The 16,337-nt window shown below is 42.6% G+C and overlaps 1 protein-coding gene across 9 annotated transcripts in view; it reads left to right on the forward strand.

Moving 5' to 3' along the window:
* FLRT2 (fibronectin leucine rich transmembrane protein 2) overlaps positions 1-16,337 on the forward strand; it is a 140,096-nt gene that overhangs the window by 22,749 nt on the left and 101,010 nt on the right. The window contains exon 1 of one of the 9 annotated variants that reach the window (XM_049897562.1): positions 2,224-2,314. The exons of 6 other annotated variants lie outside the window; for them this stretch is intronic. The gene's annotated coding sequence lies outside the window, so the exon portion shown is untranslated. Of the gene's footprint in view, positions 1-2,223; positions 2,315-16,337 lie in introns of those variants that run through there. 2 more of the 9 variants (XM_049897564.1, XM_049897567.1) reach the window with 2 other exon arrangements.

A 16,337-nucleotide genomic window follows, 5' to 3' on the forward strand; every position in this document is an offset into this window, starting at 1 on the left:
TTAGCTCCCCGGGTCGAGTCCCCTCCCCATATATTTATTTGTTACACACTGAGTCTGGGGAGGGGGTGTTCTATGTATATGGAAGTCAAAGCATTCTCCTAGCCACCTTTGCATAATGCAACAGGAGCAACGACCCGCGCGCACTAATCTGGGAAGTGTGTGCGTGTGTGTTCCTGTGTGTGTGTTCATGCGCGTGTGAATGCGTGTGCCAGCGTGCGTCTCGGCGCGGGCATGCGTCTGGTGGACCCGTGCGTGGCTTGTGCTTGGTAGGCAAATCGGGCGTTTCTCCAAGTGGTTTTAACACGACTTAGGCACTCAAATACGTGAAGGCGGTAGACATAACAGGGATGAGAAGGAAATAACAACAATCGGAGAAGTGGTGCCAAGTGACTCTGGCTTTGAATTGAGGATAGGGACCGCGGTCGCACCAGGGGCGCGTCCGGAAATCATCCCAATCCGGGTGCAGGCACCGCCCTAGCCCACCTATTCTGTCCCGAGAGCTGTGCGGATCCCTTGAATCCCTTGGAAGTGGATTTTGGGCTACGTTCAAGCTCTCTGATTGCTTCTCGCGTGGTCCCACAGACGGCGTGTTTCGGCGCAGCCTAGCACTTGGTGCAGGCTCGCTCTCCCTCTTCTGTTCAGATTCAGCCTCTCTCCGGACTTGTTAAAACATGACAGCAACTTACTGGAGGCAGAAAGAACGGCAAGGAAATGAGAGCAGAAAACCCGAATTCCTCCCCCCCTCCCACGATGAAAGAGACATGCACCTGGTTTTCTTACAACATTACTCTTAACCTTTACAAACAGATTGCGAAGTGGGAACGTTGCCTGTATACGAAATCAGGCTTCTTTAGCTGTCGAGCCTGCTTCCTAAGCCTTTGAAGGCGAATCTGGGCGCCCACTGCAATCTATGAGGAAATTAAACAGCGCTCTTTCCAGCAGCTGTTGTGAGGGGAGAAAATAGGGTGTTTAAAATAATCATACTTTGAATTATTTTCCCAATTAAAGTTAATTTAAGAAGGTCTGGGGATCCTGAAACTAGTGATAGGATGGTGGGCACATCACGAAGGCTGCCTGCATTTTAAATAACGCCATCTTGGTTGAGAGGATTGTTATATTTTTACCCCCATCTCACGTTTTGATCATTTCTCAGTGTCAACGTAAAAAATCCTCCCGACTGGAAGTACAACACTGGACGGCAGGGGAGAAATCGACCTTCAGCGCTCAGAGAGTGGCATCATCCCTAAGAGATGAGAAGGGGGTGCGGGGTTGAGTGAGAGGAAAAGGATGCAGGGTCAGGGTGGGATCCGTGGTGTTTGCCACGACGCTTTGCAACTCTCTTCAGGGAAGACAGGGTTAAAAGTCGAAACTGACTTCGCCTCTTGGAAAGCTTTGGGTTGCAGCCGCGCCTCCCAAGCATTCTTTAAACCAGAAATGTGGGAGGGACTCGGGGAGGGAGGGTGGAAAGGAGGGAGAGAAAAAGGGCTGAGGAGGGGAGCGCGCCAGAGCGCGAGGGACAGAGGGAGAGGAGGAGCGCGGGAGCGGCTGAGGCGATCCCGCGAATTCATTACTGTAAACATCTCCCGGGGGTGTCAGGCGGGGCGGGGGTGGGGGTCGCGGCGCCTACATTAGCCGGGCCGCGTCGGATTGAGGCAGCAGTGTGATCGCAGCAGTCTGGGGACCCGCGCTTGGCCGGCGGGTACTTGGAGCGAGCCCCGCGCCCGCCCTCGCGCAGCTCCGCGCAGTACCGCACGCCGGGCTCCGCGCGGTCGGCACCCACGCCGCTGAGGCGCGCCCGCGCGCCTTTCCGGCCGCCCCTCGGGGTCCTCCGCCGCCGCCCCCCAGGAGCTCCGCGCCACGAGCCGCTCGCCGCTGCCTTCCCGTTCGCCCTCCTCCTTTTGGGGCTCCGTGGCTTGGCCGAGGCGGAGAGGGGAGGCCGAAGAGGAGAAGAGGCGGGGGCCGCGGCGGCCGGAACCGAGAGAAAGTGGCATGCCCGAGCCCTGGAGGCGGAGGTGGCGGAGGACGGGGGAAGACGATGCCGCGACTCCGTAGGGGAGGAAGGCGAGAGCGAGCGAGGAGAGCGGGGCTCCCGGACGCCGGCCGGCTGCGGGGAGGCGCTCACCTCTCTGAGGCTCGGGTCTCCGCACCCCTGTCCCCCGACGCTGCAGGCGACAGGGCCCGGGTCCGGCTGCCGCCGCCGCCGCCCCCACCACCGCCACCCAGAGGACCGAGCAAAAGTTTGGATCTGGGGGAGGGCGCTGCGCTGAGCGGGATTACCACCAGGGCTGGAAGGAGACCTCCAGAACCTTCTCAGGTAACGCGCATCTCCAACCCTCTTCCTCCAGGCACTGCCACTTGGCTCCTGCACTCTCCCTAAGCCTTTAACCGCGCACGGTCGGGGCTAAAAGTAAGAGGGAAGCGAAGTTCCAAATCCCGGGGACGGGTTAAGTGCACTGCTGTTCTACTGTAATGTAGAGGGGAGCCTTGGTGCGTCTCTGCGCCCGGTGAGCAGCAGTGCGGGGAGGCAAGTCACCTGGGAATGGATTAGAACCCCCGGCCCCGGTTGGTGCCTCGTCACGTAGCTCTATGGAAATTTGGAATGTGGATTCTGGGGCTTTTAGTGTTGTTCAGTTCAGGAAAATGATGCGTGGATTTCACTCACCCACGCCCTCATCCCCTCACCCCTATTTAGGGTGTCTTAAAAATGACTTGAACCCAGTCCCACTCATCCACCTCGTTTCACTGGTGCAGGAGAGCAAATCTGGGCATGAAAATTGCAGGCAAAGAGGAAAAATTAAATCCTTCCTTCTTTTGACATCCCCAGAGTCCTGCTTCCCTCTATTCACCTTCTGGCTTCATAAAATAGGAACTTTAGAAGTAGTATTTTCCTTGAAGGGGTAAGATGAAACGTGTTAACCATGGGTGAGGTGAATTTGCGATGATTGTGTGTGTGTGTGTGTGTGTGTCGGCCGATTTTTTTCCTCGGTGGCCTGATGCACCGTGGTGTGGGGGGGGTGGGGAGTGAGTGGCCGCATGTGCTCACTGAGGCGGTGGCGGCAGAGAACACGGTCGCGTTTTCCCGAACGGCAGCAGCCTTACTTAGGGCAACTGGGAAAATAGCTGCCTCTTCTCGTCCCGAGAGCAAAAAGATTCCAGCCCTAATTCCCTGCAACCTCCTCCCTCCTAGTTGCATTTTGAGTTTAGAAGCAGCTCAACGTTTACTGCTGGTATCATATTCAGTATGATCGTTATTTATTCACCTGGAATCTCCTCGTGCCATCCCTCGTGAATGGAAATCAGTCTTCAGAAGCTTTTGATTAAGTTCAGTGGAGGGACTCTCTTGTAAAGCTTACAGTAAGCTAATCAAGTGCAAGGTACAAATCCGTGTAAATGCGAGTGCAGGAGTGCGAGACGCTGATTAGATTTTCTTCATTTGCTGTATTTGCTATGCAAAGCCTCTTTTAAATGGGAGCCATTGCTCCCCACTCTGCTGGGAGGCTCTTTAATCACACAGGGTTTCAGGGAGCCTTAGGGCACGTCCACGTGCTCACAGGCTTATTACTAAATTTATTTTGTCTAACTTCTCCCAGCCCAAAGCTAATATGAAGGCTAGCTTCCATATCAGGACCGATGTTGTCTGTGGACTTAACTGGTTCGACCTTATTAAATCGCCAATGAAAGGGCTCCCCTGAACCTTTCGAGGTAAATAAAATACAGGTTGGCATTTGTCCAGGGAGATATTTGGTGGAGCCCTGGTGGCACAGTGGTTAAAGCGCTTGGCTGCTAACCAGAAGGTCGGCAGTTCGAAGCCACCAGCCGCCTGGGGAGAAAGATGAGGCTGTCTGCTTCTGTGAAGATTTACAGCCTTGGAAACCCTATGGGGCAGTTCTACTCTGTCCTGTAGTGTCCCTACGCTTTGGAATTGACTCCACCACAACGGGTTTTTTTTGTTGGTTTTGTATTTGGTGGTGGCAGTATGAATCTAAAATTTTAGGTTAGTATCTGTGTTAGAACTGGACTACTTTTTTCTTCAATCACTGAGCAACATGGACCAGATACATAGGATCTACAGGGTAATGTGCATACCATAGAAAGTTGCCTATTTCTCCACAGCGTTACTCCTGCTGAGAATACAACTTTTCTTCCTTCCTTCCCTCAAAAGCACCAAGCAGAGAAGGGTTAAACCATGTAAGGGCTTTTTTAATAATCATGGGTGACAATGCAACATCATACTGTCATGTTGAGGTGCAAATATCTGTGACTGGAGGAGGTTGGAAGATGAAATTGCAAACATTATTTCATGTCTCTGCCAGGATGTACAAGAAATTGTAAAAAAAAAAAAAAATGATTGGGTTGGCTATACTGTAGCAGACGTATTATAAACCTATCATGGAAGGAATGCTGGTTTAAAAAATGCCATGTCTTAACACTTCGGTAGTTTCATTGCAGTTTTAGAAATTCCAGGGGATGCTTTTAACAGAAGAAAGTAGATTCCCAAATGACACCATGCTGGGCTGCCCTCAGGTCCCCAGAGCAGTCATGGCTTTTTCCTGTAAGCTGGGTTTCAGATGATGTGATCATATCCTAGTTTGACTTGGCCCGGCTGGATCTAATTTGAACCTCTTCTGATGCCAGTTACATTTATATTCTGGCCTGCCGGAGAGTTTGATTTAGGATTTAGGCATATCTCCCTAAAGCAACCTTATAGCTTCCCAGTGTGACGCTGTGGTTTTAAGGAAGGCTGAAGTGTGTACAAGTCCAGAAGGCTCATTCTGTAGAGACCCTGTGTGAACATCTCATCAAGTTTGACTTTTCAGCTTTGTGTTTTACAAGGGAGAATTGCAGCTTCTGCGATCAGCAGTGTCTGAAGTTAAAAACACAGCAAGGGTGTTGACCTGCTTCTTGGTTTTGCAAAGGTCAAGGTGATGGAATATGTATATATTTTTTTCCCATTCAGGTCAGACCGTTCTGGGTAATCACCTTTTGGTATCGTTACTTTCATTTCAATTCAAGTTCGTTTTTCACTAGATTACTTTAATAACTTTGTGGTTTCTGCCACAGTGATTCAAATTCAGTCCATTAGTGACCTCTATCTGCGAGAAGTGAATACTCATTGTTTTTCTTCGTTCTCATCAGAGCCTACGGATTATGTGGAGGGAAAACCCCACCAGGTCCATAGCTGTTTCTGAATGTTTGCATTTTTTTACCTCCACTTTTCTAATACAGACTACAGAATGGACAATGATACTTAACAGCAGTAATAAAAATGTTATGGGCTAATAGAGAGGCTACGAAATAGTTGTTCCATATAGCATTGGGAATATGATAACATAAATAAAACACCAGTGCTATCCATTTCCAATAAAAAAGGATTGTACAGTCAGGTAGACAAATGTTTTGAGACTCAAGATGCTGTTGAATGTAAGTGAAATTTTATTGTCCCTAAGTGCTTACATAACAAGGGAAACTTGAGACCAGCTCAGACCATGTATGTGGTAACTAGATTTCATAGTAGCAGTGTGTGTGTATGTCTTTAAATTCAGCTGTACTTCTACTGTGAACTTATGGTACAGATCAGACTAGGTGGGGTGTGAGAAGGGTGTCTATAAACAGATGGTCCCTTTTAAGGAGACTTTTAAAATTCGATCCCTAATCTCGCTTCCTCTTCTGAGGGTTTTCCAGTAGAAATTTCAATTTTAGTTGATTATTCTAAATGGTAATTGTAGGCAGAGTTTACTGAATTTCTTAGGTGGGCGGATACCATTATCTGACATTTTCCAGATGGTTTTTGATCTGGTGGTATTTGGGGATATGAAATTTTTAGGAGGTTTTTCTTTCTTTTCCCTTGGGCAAGTTTTATGCAAAAGACATTTTTTTAGACCAATTATTATTCAAGTAAAGCAACCATTGTTATACCTCAGCCAACTTGCTTACCTTTCCCTACCGTCCAAATGGCTTTGCCTTTGTGAAATTATATTTTCCATCTAAAACTACATGGGGCTAGGAGTAGAACTTTCAGTATCTTTTTACTCCCTTCAGCCATAAGTGGTCTCCAATTAAGTGCCTTTTTACAGGGCAACAAACACACACATACACCCCGAGAACCATTTTAAGACAGAATTTCTTTTGAAGATTTTAAATATGTTTCTTTTGAAAGAGCTATGACACAAATATTGTAATAAAAATATCCTGTGTGCAGATGAGCACAGAGGCTTACTTTAGTGGCCTGGAACAGTAAAACACTGTATTAGCAAAATAATCAGTGGTATTTTCAGTAGATGGTCAAAATCTGTTAGAAACTTCATGGCTTTTTTTTTTTTTCCCCTCCGCGATTTTTACATCTCCTGGTCTTTTTGGTTTTCTTTGATTCCTTCTACTGTGGCTCTTTGAAGTGATTCCGAATTAAACAGTAGCTACTTTTTTTTTTTTTTTTTTTTTTTTAAGGGAAATTCATCATGTTATGTTCAGGATTCCAGAGGAGTTAATGATGCAGGAAAAGTTCTGTAAAACATCTTTCTAAAAGAAGTCCTTCTCTTGCAGGCTTCCTACTTACTGGCCTCCTGTACCATTTGCAGTGAATTGGAACTCCCTTATTTATTTATTTTTCAAATACCACCTCTAACTTAATTTAATGTGGCCTCTGTTTCTGCAGAAGCTTGCGGTGCCATGTGTCCTGAGTCGTCTGAACAAAGCTACGTCGTTGTTATAGATCTGTAATAAGGGAAGGTCAAAGAAAATATCCTTGTATAATTTGGGGAGTCAAAAGGCCACATTCATGATTCTCAAACACTGGCCAGTTATCCCGCTGATATTAAATAAGGGCATAGTTTCTTTCTTTCTTTTTTTTTTTTTTCCTGGCAGTTTAGTGGTTAAAGACCTCAGCCACTTTTTTGAAGCATTCATACAATAAATCTCTGGTGCTAACCATTAGGTGCTCATTAGAACTGAGCCGTTTTTCGCACTTTCTTCCCAGGTCGCTTTTAAGAGAATGTGCAAGAAACTTGGAAAAAGGTCTTCTGTTCCCCTCAGTTCACGTGTCATGTGTTAAATTTCAGTTCTCTTTATTAGAGCTTTCAAGACACAGATAAAAGACTCTCCCTTGTGAACCTTTAAGAACCTGAGGGCTTTCGGATTTAAACCCACCAAAAAATATCAGGTCCCAGAGTTCATAGATGTTATTAGGCCTCAGAACGCTAAAACCACCTTCAGCAGGAAGTGAAGAACAGTGGCTACTAAAATCAGCTCACAAATGCCCTGTCCGTTGAAGTCAGCAGAGGTCATGTGGCTGAATGGAAAACATTAGACTCATAGCAGTCCTGAAATAGGTTCACGTGCTCATGTCACTCTTAGCCCCAGCTGCCTCTGGGTGTCACTTTAATGGAAATCCGGTGTCACAATAGCCTCTGTGATAGTTTTTTCTCCCACTTTGCTCCTGTGCTTGGAACTCAAATACCTAGAAAAAGGGAATAATGGAGGGAATAGCAATAGTCATCACATACCTTGAATAACAAGGATACAGAGCTGAAGGAAGTGGGTTAGATTAGCAAGGCTGTTTCAAGGAGTTCTTTTTAAGCTCTTTCAGAGATGAAATTGATTTAAAAACTTATTCATACCTAACATTTCTCCTCTTTCTCCTTACATTTTCTTGGTTCTCAGATATAGAATTCCATTTATTCCTCCCAGCTACCCCTGGGACGTGGTACAAGGAAGCCCTGTCCGTTTGCTGTCTGATGGACTGACTGGAGCCAGAAGGAAGGTCAAAGCTACCTAAAGTTACACAGGGTTCTCCCTTAAACTATTTGGCTTTATACAAAAGACGAACATTACATTTTATTACTTAGATGTTTAACTCTTCAGATACAGTTTAGAACTTTCATTTTTTATGAACTCACCCCCAAACATGAGACTTATTTTTTAATTAAAATAGTTAAAGAAAAAACAAAAGCAATCATATAAATATTTAGATTTAAAATGATAGCATTTCAGTCTTTTTCCTATATGCCAAAAAACCCTAAACCAAACCCAATGCCTTTGAGTTGTCTCCTACCCTATAAGACAGAGTAGAACAGCCCCGTAGGGTTCCCAAGGCTGTAGTCTTTATGGAAGCATACTGCTACATCTTTCTCCCACAGAGCAGCTGATGGGTTCAAGCTGTTGACCTTTTGGTTAGCAGCCGAGTGCCTAACCACTGTGCTACCACGCTTTCTTTTTTCCAATATTACATTAGATAAAATTTCCCTACTCTGAAGGAGTTTAATTTTATGATGTACACATTTGGGATCTTAACTCTGGTTGTAAGTGAGCAATAAACCCAGTGCCATCGAGAGGTGAGCAGTAATAGGGGTGATATTTAGAGAAAAGTAAAGGTGTATTTACATAAAGAAAGCCTACAGTCTTAAGCCTACATCCTTACTACATTAGAGTTTTGTACAAATTACTTAATCTCCTAAAGACTCAATTTCCTCTCTGCAGAGTTCAATAGGGTCAAATAATGTGTGTGAAAAACAGCTTAATAACAATCCAGTGTTACATGCTCATAAAGGGGCTGATAACACTTATCACCACATGACTGTCTTGTGCTAGGACAGCACTAGGTTTTATGTAAATAAAATGGCAACCAAGGCTTGAGTACCTTGTCCTTCAAGAGCTTTTGCTCTTGTGGGTACTATTGCTGGATTATTGCCCGATCTATATGGTATCTGTAGCCCCATACATAATTTCTTCTGTACATTTAACAGTGTGTGATTACCTTTTATGAGTTTGTTCTATTTTGATGCATGCATTCTTTTCAAGGATCAAGGGTAAATTAGGGCCTGTTGGGGGGAAGGAACAAATTTTCCTTTCTTGATAGCTTGGCTTCATGTTGGAAACTGAATTTATCATGAATGGATTCTCCTGGGGATCTTTTTTGGGAGAAACCCATTCCCTGAAATAAGGTCTTTTCCTCTTTTGGCACTTTATGCTTTAGCCATCCAAGTTATCTTTTATGAAAACGCAGTCATTAATAGGATATATGATGATATATATATATTTTTTTTCTTTGGTGAAATAAGGCTGGCTGATACTAACATCTGTCTTTTCAGTAGTCTCACAAACCTCCTGAGCCCATTATCAGTGAATGGAAAGAACCCAGTTTATTACAGCTCACACATACCCTGAAGCTTGGCCTTGTTTTGACATTGTCAGTGTCCCAGAGCTCTTGTGGGGCAGTTCTTTACAACTTATTTCTCCATATTTTGTTCAGTTTTTACAATTGTTGAATTGAACGTGAGATGCTTTAAATTTTAAATGTTCCAAGAGTGAGCATGTTTATTTCATTTTCTGAATTTTGAAAACCAAAGCCAAACCCATTGCCATCGAGTTGATTGTGATTCATGGCAATCCTGTAGGACAGAGTAGAACTACCCCATAGGGTTTCCAAGGAGCAACTGGTGGATTTGAACTGCCTACCTTTTGATTAGTAGCCAAACTCTTAACTGCTCCACTACCAAGGCTCCTGTATATACTTAGGCCTCTGTAGAGGCTGATTCTTAATTGTTTTAGGGTTGCTTGGCTGAAACCTGCAGAAAACACACACACATGTATGCAGTGTGAGTGGTCAGCTGGTGATTCTTGCCCAGAATGAAATATTTCTGTAAGCAGTTTGAATGTATCTCATAGTCTATATCTAACGGTGTTCTTTTCAGTGTCTGATTTGCTATTTCCTGGAGTTCTGATGCTTGCCCTTTAAAAGTTGATTAGTATTTTTGTAGTACATTATAAAGAACCTAGCCACAAAACTATATATTTTAATATGAAAAATTACTTGCGTAGTTTGGCAAAATTAACCTGAGTACCTTGGGTTCTGGCAGTGCCGAATCATATAATATCTAAAGAAGGAAAATGTTTGCTATGACTCTGAATAGTTCTGCTTATAAAAAATATGAGAAGAATGTGTAGGTATATTCCTGGGAGTGAGCGTGTGTTTCTGTGTATCTCTGAAATGCACAAACAATTCTGAGTTTTAGATACTATGGGGTAGGGGGTATTGTTATATCTGCAAGTTAGGTGGTGCTAATTTATCCTATATGTCCCTACTATAATAGAATAATGAAATAAATGAATTTTAACAGTAGATTTTCTTTTCCAGCTAGGTCCTAAAAAAAAAAACAAACCCGTTGCCATTGAGTTGATTCCAACTCATAGCGATCCTATAGGACAGAGTAGAGCTGCCCTATAGGGTTTCCAAGGAGCATATGGTGGATTCGAACTGCGGACCTTTAGGTTGGCAGCCACAGCTCTTAACCACTAGGCCACCAGCATTTCCTAAGGAAACCGTAAATAAAGCAATCACAAAATGCAATCAGGAAATATATTTTTGCATGAATGGCTTGATATCCGTGAAGAAGATCTTATTTTTGTAGAGGCAGAAGGTATATATCAAATGATGAAGAAAGCAGATTGGCTTATTCAGTAGACAGCTGTTAGCACTTACCGTGTACCAGGCATAGAGTAAAGCTAGAGAGACAAAGATAGGTAATCGAGAATCTCTGCAGTCAAGGCCATACAGGCTACTGCGGAAATGGAAGCACAAAACCTAATTGCATTGCAGTTTTATACACAGTTGAAGACAGTGAAGTCAACATGGATTAGTGTGTTAGAAATTACATCTGCTTCCAGAATGATTACAGCCTTGGAAGCCCTATGGGGCAGTTCTCCTCTGTCCTGTAGGGTCGCCATGACATGGAATTGACTCCGTTGCACACAACACCAGTGAAAAGAGCTTTGCACCTGGAGAAGAATATTCCTGAGTTTTAATGATTGGCTCTGCCACCTATGAATTTTGTAAGTTTTGCCAGATTTTTAAATGTGCTTTAGTCTTTGTTTCCTTAAGTATAAAATGGGGATTATAACTTTTGCTCATAAAGCCGTTCTTGTGAGAATTAAGTGAGATTATGGTATAAAATGTCTATGTGTTTGGCACATAATGGAGGTTTAATAAGTGCTGACAGCTGATCTTTCTCCAAAATGATATGATTCCATTATGTTACTCTCACCTTCTACAAATATTTTTTTTGCCATTTCTCTGGAAATGCAAGGAAAGGTTGTGACCCCTTGAACTATTTCATTAACACTAACATGATGCAGCGTCTTTTGCAAAATAAAATGCCATTATTGATACTTGTAACAGAACATGAGAAAGAAAGCAAAGAAATAAGCTCATAGCTCATGGTAAATAGCGTAGGATGATGGTGTGGGAGGGGACAGAGGGACGGGAGAGGGAAAGAAATAAGGACATGTCTTGGTTTGGGGAACCAGAATGTTGTGTCACTCAGGTCCTATCCAACTGCATGAGTTTCTTTTTTGTTCAGTGGGAGTGTAACCTTTGGCAATTGAGGTGTACTACACTTGTCCCCCATTCATTGCCATTTACTCTTTCACTAATGACTGATGCTTCCAGTTTACAACAAGTCCTGTGTCTACATAGTGACATAGGGCACAGTGAGCTGTGGTTGTTATGTCTTTGCAACCATTCAGAAATTATCAGAATGAATTTTAAACACTTGCTTCATACAATTCATCTAAACACGTAACTCTTGTCAGAGACATGAAGGTATTTATTGTAGAAGATTAACATGTAAATTACACCCTCCTCACTTATCAACTATCTTGTTATATGACATTTTGCATTTATGACAATAGTAAAAAAATCTACTGTCCAACTATTTTTTTGCATTTACAACATATGTCTGGCAATAACGAATGCCAAGGCGTGAAGCGACAGTAACGTAGGCTTTGATGGTTAGGGTTAAAAGTCCACTTGGCTAGGCCATGATTCTCGGTGATTTGGCAGTTATGTAATGATGTAATTTTCCTCCATTTTGTGATCTGATGTGTGTATATATATGTGTGTATATATATTTAATATATATATTAAATGTTTTAATATATAATGTTTTGTGTGTATTTATCCATTTCTGCATAAAACTAATTTCATGTAACGACCTGATCTTTGGAATCTAGCCATGTTGATAGGTGAGGAGAGGGTCTATTGTTGCGCTTATATAATACTTACTCTCTACTTACAGAATGGTTATACCTTGCCTATGTGATAATAGATGTTAGAATAAGAATGATGATATTGCGGTATCAGTTCAGTGTGGAAATATTTCCTTCAGAAAGTTTTGCCAAGTAATTTCTAATTAATTTGAGTAAAGAAGCTTCTTATTTCTTCTACAGCAGATTCTTCTGAACAAATACAGTGCTCAGAGGTCAAAAAGACAGGACACTGAGGTTATCTTTCATTTATCTTTATAATTATGCATATGGATGCTATAATTTCTACATTCTGTGAAACAATTGAGATTTGGTTCTTTTGTTATCAGTGAACGCTACTAATCCGGTAATTTATTGATGAAAGGTTACATTAACAAGATGTTAGGCATGCCCGAAACCTCCAGTTCACATAACACAGAAGTAAATTTTTTCTGCTAAAATCACAAAATATATCAAGTTTTTTATATGTGTGTATATATTTAATATATATAATAAATGTTTTAATATATAATGTTTTGTGTGTATTTATGTGTACACAATCACATCATTTAACGTCCGCTATAAAAAAAAAAAATTTTTTTTATACATTCTGTGAAATAGGATGCTAGTGATTTGTATGTTGTTCGAACGTGCCTAAACTGCAAGCAACACCTTTTGCTGATTTTCCACCTTCAAGTTGTTTAATAGCCTTTTATTTCACTTCCAAATCAACAGTTGTCCTTTGTCTCTTGCTACTGCAAATTTCTAAATGGAAATTTCAAACCTCCACTGTCTTCAGTGTTCCATTTCAACTCTCTTCCACTTCTCAGAATAAGTAAGAAGCCATGAAACCAACAAGTGCATAAACTTCCTCTAGCGACAGTTTCTCCTGCCTTAGGCTAGTTTCTTCACCTATACTCTAAATCCCAACTCCTCCCCTGGCAGAGATAATTTACACTATAAAGGAGAGACTAGAAAATAGCAGCTGTCAAGATAGACATGGACAGATGCATATCTATGTCACTAAATGTAACAGAAACTTTTTTTTCATATTGCTTGACCTTTCAGCAGCATTTAAAAGTACATATCTGAAAACCCTGGTGGTGTAGTGGTTAAGTGCTATGGCTGCTAACCAAAGGGTCGGCAGTTCGAATCCACCAGGTGCTCCTTGGAAACTCTATGGGGCGGTTCTACTCTGTCCTATAGGGTCGCTATGAGTGAGCGTCGACTCGACGGTAGTGGGTTATCTGAAAAAAAAAAAATCATAAATATCCACCTATCATTCTGACTTCTCGAGCTTTTAAATGCTTGCCTACCTCTGTTTACTCTGGGAGGAGCCCTGGTGGTGCCGGGGGTAAAGCACTGGCAGCTAACCCTCCAGCTGCTCCGCGGGAGAAAGATGTGGCAGTCTGTTTCCATAAAGGTTTACAGCCTTGGAAATCCGATGGGTCAGTTCTGCTCCATCCTATAAGGTCTCCTTGAGTCTGAATCTATTTGAGGGTAATGGGTTTGTTTTGTTTTGTTTGATTTACTGTGGTATGGAACCACAGACGTGTATGCAGCCGGACATTGTCCAAATGGTTGCTTTACAGCGCCTGACTGTATAGAATCCAATTGGAGTGTAAAGAGGCAGGCACTAGAATGTATTTTTTAAACTATTAACATTTTAGTAATTTCTGTATCAACATTCAACTGAGCATGAAACAATAAGGCCTTGTTTGGCTACTTGAAAACGTGTCAGAGGGATTAACATTTTTTGAGAAATGTTTTTTTCTTTATTTACTTTTACCCAAATAGTTAAGGAATAAGTTTGATAGTGCTGACAGCAGTGGGATTGAAAACTCAACTCTAATAATCTCTTGAGTCCCAAAGGAATGCAAGGCAGATATCCATTTGAGTCACAAGCTTGGAACTGAGGATTTGATGAAGTTTAGCCCAGGCACCATGCTAACTTTTGGGCTAGGCATTTGGGATACACTGTCAAACAAAAACTTGGTCCTGTTCATAAAGAAATCTGACGGGCTGGCCTAAAGTCACCCTTTTCCAAACTTGGCACATTCACCTGAATTAACCGGAGGGGAGAGAGAGAACTGGTTAAAAACACAGGTTCCCAGGACCTGTGCCTAGAGATTCTGGTTCATTAAGCCTGGGATGAAGCCTGGGAATATGGAATCTTAAAAAGCTCCAGGATTGGAGATCAATGACTTAGGTAATTTTTAGAAATTTTTATTACCCGGAGATTCAGTGAGTGGTTTTATAATCATCTGATTTATAGTCACCTGTGAATTTCTGAGAGTATTTTGTGTGTGTGTATGTGTATATTGCTCAGTTTAACCCAGCTCTTCCAGGAAAGAATCTTTAGAAGTGCCAGATAACAGGGTGGGCTCAATTTTGGGTGCCACAGCCTCCTGCCTGGTCTTTCCATCATCAGTCTCCCTTAAACCGTGGTATTATATGTTCTTGGTGCATACCCAGAGCTAATTTCCTAAAAAAATCAAACCACATCATATTCCCTTAGTTACCTACCTCTTGGATTTCCCCTGTCCCTCTGGATACAGCCCATCCAAACTAGTGGTCATGGCACTTGAGATCCATGAAAATTTCAATCTCAAACTCTTGCTTAGGACTCCTTCCCAGGCACTCTTCCCCTGTACCCGTGTTCCCAAGTGGTGATGCATGGCCCTCTCGATAGATACTTGGCTGTTCCCTTGCTGTTCATCTTTTACATAGAATATCACCTGCTTATTTCCCTTTAACAACTCTTCTTTTCCTTTAAGACTCACCCACACAAAGGTTACCTTCACTCCCAGTCAAAATGCATCACACTTTTCTCTGGGTTTCTATGGCATTTTGTCTGTGGCCTTACTAGGTCCCTATTCTCGTTCACTGTTCATGCTGTGTTGTGATTTGTCTGCCTACGTATCTGTCTCTTATTAGATTCCAAGAATCTTGACTCATTCATTCCATCTCCTAAGTGAATAATAAGTGAACTTAATTTCACAATTGAACAGTAGTGTCCAGTGCACCAGGTTCTGCATAAATATAATTGAATGAATAAATACATAATTACACTGGCCAACCCTGGAAGATAAGACCTTTATAATTCACCCAGAGACTGCTTTTTCAGATGTGCTTTTCATTCTCTAGATTGATTGCCCCAATGGAAAAAATAAATAAATAAATAAGTAAATACAACCAACACTTTTCTGCCTTACTCTGAGCACCTTTGTCAGGCAAATGGCTGCTGGTTAACCTAACACTGATCATCATCAGACTCTCCAAACCATACATGAGGTAACTCAGCTGCCACAGTGGATAGATTTGTTTCAAGAAAAAAAAAATTTTTTTTCTTTGATGATATATCTTTCTTGGCATTGAATAAGACCATCAGTTAACCCTTCATGACCAGTGGGACGTGTATGGCACACGTACATTTTTTGCTTCTCTTGTGTCTTGAGATGCTAGTATGTTGCAGGTATAGTACGTGCTGGCATCTGGTGGGGACATGTATATGTAACTGAAGAAACCTTCGTGGTGTTTAGAGGGTATTGAATGTGGGGGTGCATCCCAGAGGTGTGAATGAGTGAAACTTTTGTCTTTTCTGGCATTTGTACAGAGAGGTGAGACTTGAAAGCATGTGCCGAGTTTCCTGTGTGTTGTTTGGAAGTTGTGGTTTTGGCGATGACGTAATTTTCAAGTGAATAACTTATTTCCAGGCACAATACCATATCTTTACACAAATCACACATGCCTTCTGCATTTGTTTGACAGCCGCTCCTCACTGTGAGGTGTTTTCTTAGATGTACTCTGCTAATTTTTATTTACAGCATCCTGTAACAACAGGGGCAGATGTGACCAGCATTCCTTCAGGCTTACCCTCCTTAGGCAACTTATTGTGGGCTAGGAAATCAGAAGACTAGGAAGACTCTCCTTTCTTGTGAAGCACAAGGCAGGAGTAAGCGGGGTGCCAAATGATTCATGACTCTGACAGGTTGGAAAGCATTTGTCTGCCAAGGGATCTAGAAGGCCATGCAGAGAATTCAGCACCAAAATGAGGGAGACTCGAACAGTAATCATGTGCAGCCATTTCAGGGCACCTGTATGTGTTACCCCACGTTTCCAAAAGTTACACCCAATAAATTTGCTAAGAACAAACGATTTTTCTCATGCCTCATCATACCTATCCTACCTCCAGAGTCCAGAGGGCCATATGCCTCCCACGTAATATTTAGTATCTAACAAAATTTTAGCATGACTCAATTTTTCAGTATGCATTCCGTTACTGAAAAGCCTTATATCAACCAAAGCCAACAAACATAAAG

The sequence above is a fragment of the Elephas maximus genome, chromosome 10 (assembly GCF_024166365.1).
Source record: "Elephas maximus indicus isolate mEleMax1 chromosome 10, mEleMax1 primary haplotype, whole genome shotgun sequence".
Classification (NCBI taxonomy): domain Eukaryota; kingdom Metazoa; phylum Chordata; class Mammalia; order Proboscidea; family Elephantidae; genus Elephas; species Elephas maximus.